The following is a 7037-nucleotide window of genomic DNA, read 5'->3' as shown; positions in this document are numbered from 1 at the left end:
TGGTAAGGGATAGCATTACAGCTGTGCTGAGGGAGGATATTCCCGGAAATACATCCAGGGAAGTTATTTGGGTGGAACTGAGAAATAAGAAAGGGATGATCACCTTATTGGGATTGTATTATATACCCCCTAATAGTCAGAGGGAAATTGAGAAACAAACTTGTAAGGAAACATGGCTCAGGAATGGGCAGGACTTGCAGCTTAATGTTTCAGGATAGAAATGCTACAGGAAGGATAGAAAGGGAGGCAAGAGAGGAGGGGGAGTGGCATTTTTGACAGGGGATAGCATTACAGCTGTGCTGAGGGAGGAAGTTATTTGGGTGGAAATGAGAAGTAAGAAAGGGATGATCACCTTATTGGGATTGTATTATAGACCCCCTAATAGAGAGATATTGAGAAACAAACTTGTAAGGAGATCTCAGCACTCTGTAAGAATAATAGGTTATGGTAGGGGATTTTAACTTTCCAAGCATAGACTGGGACTGCCGTGGTGTTTAGGGTTTAGATGGCAAGGAATTTGTTAAGTGTGTACAATACAATTTTCTGATTCCCTCCAACAACTTGCACACCACCAAATTCAGGCTCATTGGCCTATAGTTCCTTGGATTGTCCTTACCACCCTTCTTAAACAGTGGCACCACGTTAGCCAAACTCCAGTCTCCGGCACCTCACCTGTGACTATTAATGGTACAAATATCTCAGTAAGAGGCCCAGCAATCACTTCTCTAGGTTCCCACAGAGTTCTGGTGTACACCTGATCAGGTCCTGTGGATTTATCCACTTTTACCCGTTTTAAGACATCCAGCACTTCCTCCTCTATAATATGGATATTTTGCAAGGTGTCATCATCTGTTTCCCTACATTCTATATCTTCCATATCCTTTTCCACAGTAAATACTGATGCAAAATACATGTTTAGTATCTCTGCCATTATCTGAGTCAGATAAAGGCCGCCTTGCTGATCTTTGAGGGGCCCTATTCTCTCCATTGTTACCCCTTTGTCCTTAATGTATTTTTGTCCTTAATCTATACCTTACATATGCTTCCTGTTGGGATATCTGGTCAGCATGGGTGAGGGGCATGGATAGGATAAATAGACTAAGTTCTTTCCCTGGGGTCAGGGAGTCCAGAACTAGAGGGCATATGTTTAGGGAAAGAGGGGAAAGCAACCTTTTCACACAGAGGGTGGTACGTGTACGGAATGAGCTGCCAGAGGAAGTGGTGGAGGCTGGTACAATTGCAACATTTAAAAGGCATTTGGGTGGGTATATGAATAGGAAGGGTTTGGAGGGATATGGGCCAGGTGCTGGCAGGTGGGACTAGATTGGGTTGGGATATCTGGTCGGCATGGACGGACTGGACCGAAGAGTCTGTTTCCATGCTGTACATCTCTATTACTCTATGACTATATAAAGAGGAAACAAGAGGCAAAAGTGGACATTAGGCTGCTGGAAAGTGACGCTAGAGTGATAATAGTGGGGAACAAGAAAATGTCTGAGGAACTGAATAATTCTTTTGCCTCAGTCTTCATGGTGGAAATTTCAAAAATTCCATAAAAGTGAGGGAGCAGAGCTGACTATTGTGGCCATCATCAAGGAGAAGGTGCTGGAAAAACTCAGTGGATTGATGTGGATAAATCACCTGGACCAGATCAACTACACCCCAGAGTACTAAGGGAGATAGCTGAAGTGATAGCAAAGGCGTTAGTGGTGATCTTTCAGGAATCACTAGAATCAGGGAGGGCCCCAGAGGAGTGGAAAATCACGATTGTGATCACCCCTGCTTAAAGGGGAGTAAGGCAACGGATGGAAAATTACAGACAGATTAGCCTCACCTCGGCCATGGGTAGGATTCTGGAATCCACTGTGAAGGGTGAGATTTCTGAATACTTGGTAGTGTATGGTAAAATAGGATAAAGTCAGCATCTTTTCATCAAGGGAGGTCACGTCTGACAAATCTTCTAGAATTTTTTGAGGAAGTAATGAGCAGGTTAGACCAAGGAGAGCCAATGAATGTTCCTGAACTTCAAAAAAGCCTTTGACAAATTGCCTCACAGGAGTTATTGAGTCAGATAAAGGCCCATTATGTTGGAGGCAAGGTGCTAGCATGATTGAAGCTTGGCTATCTGGCAAAAAAAGCATAGAGTGGAGATAAAAGGCTCCTTCTCAGGATGGCAGCTGGTGATAAGTGGTGTTCGGCAAGACTCAGTGTTGGGACCACAACCTTTCACTTTATACATGAATGATCTACATAAAGAAACTGAGGACATTCTGGCTAAGTTTGCAGATGATACAAAGATAAGTAGAAAGATAGATAACACTGGGGAGGCGGGGAGACTGCAGAAGGATTTGGAAAGGTTAGGAGAGTGGGCAAAGAAGTGACAGATGGAGTACAATGTGGGAAAGTGTGAGGTCATGCACTTTGGTAGGAAGAATAAAGGCATGGACTATTTTCTAAATGGGGAGAAAATTCAGAAGTCTGAAGTGCAAAGTGACTTGAGAGTTCTAGTCCAGGATTCTCTCAAGGTAAACTTGCATGTTGAGTCAGTAGTTAGGAAGGCAAATGCACAGATGACATTTATTTTGAGAAGACTTGAATATAAAAGCAGGGATGTACTTCTGAGGCTCTATAAGGCTCTGGGTCACACCACGTTTAGAGTATTGTGCACAGTTTTGGGCCCCATATCTCAGGGAGAATATGCAGGTCTTGGAGTGTGTTCGGAGGAGGTTCACGAGAATGGTACCAGGAATGAAAAGCTTAACATATGAGGAACGTTTGAGGACTCTGAGTCTATACTCGATGGAATTCAGAAGGATGAGGGGGGGGATCTAATTGAAACATGCAGAATACTGAATGGCCTGGACAGAGTAGATGTTGGGAAGATATTTCCATTGGTAGGAGAGACTAGAACCAAGGACACAATCTTAGAGTAAAGAGAAGACATTTTAGAATGGCGAAAAGGAGAATCTTCTTCAGCCAGAGTGATGAATCTATGGAATTCATTGTCACAGAAGGCTGTGGAGGCCAGGTCATTGAGTATATTTAAGACTAAGATAGATAGCTTCTTGCGTATCAAGGGGATCAAGGGTCACATGGAGAAAGTGGGAGAATGAGGTTGAGAAACTTATCAGTCATAATTGAATGGCAGAGCAAACTCAATAGGCTAAATGGCCTAATTTCTGCTCTTATGTCTTATGGTCTGATGTGGAACCTTGTTAAATGGTTTCTGAAAGTCAGTACACCACATTTACAGGCTCCTCTTTAACCACATTGCTTACTTGCTTCCTTCAAGAACACTAATAAATTTGACAAACTTGATTTCCCTTTCACAAAACCATTTTTGCTTTACCCAAATACATTGAGATTTTCAAAGTGCCCTACTCAGTGTACTGAGAATGTTACTGAACTAATAATCCAGAAACTCTGACTAATGCTTTGGAGGCATGAATTCAAATCCCTTCGCAGTAGCTAAGGGAGTTACATTCAATTACTGTATACACTCGTGTAAAAATTGAATTTTTTACACTCTTTTTGAGGTTAAACTCATGCAGTTAACTGTTACGTGGATACTACTTTTGAGGGACTGAAATTCATGCTACAGTACAAAATACCATATCATTAGCAGAAGCCCAATTGATCTCTAAACAAATAAAGAAAAAACACACAATGAATTACGGTAAACTGAGCTGCACACAAAGGGAGGTTGTCACTTGACTCTGACCTGTTGTGTCTTAAAGTTTTGTGCCAAGTTGGTGTGAATTGTACATCAAAACATATAATGGCATGAGAAAAACATTTGTTTCCTCATTGTAACATTCAAGTACAGGATAATACCTTGACTTACAAATGTTGATCTGTTACCTCTGAAGAACTAGGGTCAACTTTTGCGCAAGATATATGGAAAAAGCCTTATGAAATATATGGAAAATGTCGTCAAAAATAGGGGTCGACTTTTACACGAGATCAACTTTTATTTGAGTATATACAGTAATTAATAAATCTGTTATAATTATTAAAATATGATATAGTCACCAAAAAAAGCACAATTATTTCATTAATGTCCTTCAGGGAAGGGAATCTTGCCTGATCTGGACTTCATATAACTCCAGATCCATAGCAGCATGGTTAATTCGTAACTATCCTCTCAATGATCTTGCAAACCATTCAGTTAGAAGGTTACTCACCACCGTCTTCACATGAGCAATTATGGATGATTAATAGATACTGGCTTAAACAGTGACATTCATGTTACAAAAATGAAGAAAACAAATCAGCCTAGATTTTACCTATTTGCAACAAGCCTCCAGTGACTGGTGGGCATGGCAACAGTAGGTTACACAAAGAACAACACATGCAGTTTCCTCATATTAAACATGAGCAGCAGACCTCTATATGTTTATCCATGCAGGCTAAAACAGAATTGTTTTGTTGCTGAGATTACAGTAGGGGAGGTAGCTTAATGGTATTGTCACTAGGCCGGTAGTCCAGAATCCTAAGTTAATGTTCTGTAGACATTGGCTCAAATTCCAACAATACAAATAGTGAAATTTGAGTTCAATTTTTTTGAAAAAATCTAGAATTAAAAACCTGGTGTAATGATGACCATGCAAACACTATCGACTTTTGTAATAACCCATCTAATCTCCACTATTGTCCTTCAGGGAAGGAAAGCAAACATCCTTACCTGGTCTAGCCTACCTGGTGACTCCAAATCCGCAGTAACGTGTTTGACTCTTAACTATCCTCTGTAGAATAAGGAATGGGCAATAAATGCTGAACTAAGCAGCAACACAATATCCCATAAAAATGAGTTTCTTAAAAAGATCTTAACGTGGCCAATAACTTGTAAACACCTTAGTCAAGGATTTTAAAATTGAGATAACATAGGAAGTAGCTTGGTCTACTGAAACCTATACTGGACTTATATCTACATTGATCTGGGATTAACTACTTATCTCCACCACCAGTGTATTTTACATTATATACACCCCCTTTGTATCTCTAACTGCTTTTTCAGACTTCTATACTGACAATTTCAGGAATCCAAATTGAAGGAGAGAAATCTTTGAAGTATCTAAAAACAAATCTGTTGTCATTGGATTAAAATGTTCAGTTGGTCAGTATTTGATGTTTGTCTCATAATCTGTCTCTGTTCCATATGCTGCTAGCTAAGATTGACTGTGGTTACATAGAAGGAAGAACTAAAACAAAGGAAGCAGTCATAATGTAACATTTTGAAAGCATCATAAACAAAACTCTTGTTATAAACTTCAAAACTGGTACATCTCCAAGGTATTAAATAGAAAACCGTGTAACCTTGTTTACGTCTGAGCTACTTTTGTTCTATCTGCAAATCAGAAAATGTTTGATTGCCTTATTGCTGTGTGCCACTGCAATTTCAAGTGAATTAATAGTCAATAGTTATATTTTTGAACTGTCTTTAACTTAGCATAAAATTAATACTAAATCTTTGCATCGTGAACCTGCTGTGAAGATTGGCTGATGGCAAATCTAGTGGCTTGAATGTTGGAAATTAAATGGAGCTCAGATTATTTTACTGGGATTAAGGCGCAAGGTGTTTATAACTGGAGACAATAACAACAACTTGTGTGCCAACTGTGATTAGACTGTCAGTTTACAAAATCCAAGAAAGGAATCAAGAATGGAAGAATAAACTAATCATTTTCCTCCAAGATTAAAGTGTGTTGGGGTTGATTTCTACCTGAATCCAAGACCTATCTGCTTCCAATTGCCATGGAGTCTGAGGGAGAAAGGGTCTACATTATTGGTCTCCTTGGTTCAATAAAAATATAAATTCATTGGAAACAGTTTAAACAAGATTTACCAGACTAATACCTGGATGGGCAGGTTTTCTGAGGGAAAGTTGGCTAATCTAGGCTTGTGTCCTCTGGAAAGATAAGCAGTCACCTGATTGAAATATGAGGGGCTTGACTGTCTAGATCTGGAAAGGAAGTTTCGTCATTTGGAATATCTAGAACTAAGAAATACCATTTAAATATAAGGGGCTGTCCATTTAAGGCAGAGATGAAGGGAAATCTTTTACCTGATTGTCTTGAATCTTTGGAACACACTTCCTTAAAGACAGTGGAAGAAGAATCTCTGAATATTTTTAAAGTAGAAGCAAATAGATTCTTGGTATAAAAAGGCATGAAAAGTTATTGGGAATATGCAGGAATTCGAAGTTGAGATTATAATGCTCTCAGCTTGTATGTTTGCGTGTTCATCTATCAGTGAAAAAGGGGGATGCTGAGGGACAGGATCCTGATCAGCTGCTATTTGAAAGTAAACAAGAGGAAACAAAGAAAGAAGTGAAGAAATTAAACAGAGAGAAAAAGAAACAAAATGGGGACAGAGGTTACATAGAACATATAGAACATAGAACATTACAGTGCAGTCCAGGTCCTTCGGCCCTCGATGTTGCGCTGCCCTGTCATACTAATGTGAAGCCCATCCCACCTACATTATTCCATGTACATCCATAATGCACTTAAACTTGGCAAATCTACTACTGTTGCAGGCAAAGCATTCCATACCCTTACTACTCTCTGAATAAAGAAACTACCACTGACATCTGTTCTATACCTATCTGCCCTCACTTTAAAGTTGTGTCCCTTCGTGTTTGCCATCCCCATACTTGGAAAAAGGCCAACCCTGTAAACCCTATCTAACCCTCTGATTATCTTATATGTCTCTATTAAGTCACCTCTCAACCTTCTTCTCTCTAACGAGAACAGCCTCAAGGCTCTCAGCCTTTCCTCGTAAGACTTTCCTTCCATACCAGGCAACATCCTAGTAAATCTCCTCTGCACCTTTTCCAAAGCTTTCACATCCTTCTTATAATGCGGTGACCAGAACTGTACACAATACTCCAAGTGTGACCGTAGCAGAGCTTCGTACAGCTGCAGCATAACCTTCTGGTTCCAGAACTCAATCCCTCTATTAATAAAGGCCAAAACACTGTATGCCTTCTTAACAACCCTGTCAATCTGGGTGGCAACTTTCAAGGATCTGTGTAC

The sequence above is a fragment of the Chiloscyllium plagiosum genome, chromosome 2 (assembly GCF_004010195.1).
Source record: "Chiloscyllium plagiosum isolate BGI_BamShark_2017 chromosome 2, ASM401019v2, whole genome shotgun sequence".
NCBI classification, from domain to species: Eukaryota; Metazoa; Chordata; class Chondrichthyes; order Orectolobiformes; family Hemiscylliidae; genus Chiloscyllium; species Chiloscyllium plagiosum.
Note: the sequence above shows the minus strand (reverse complement) of the source record.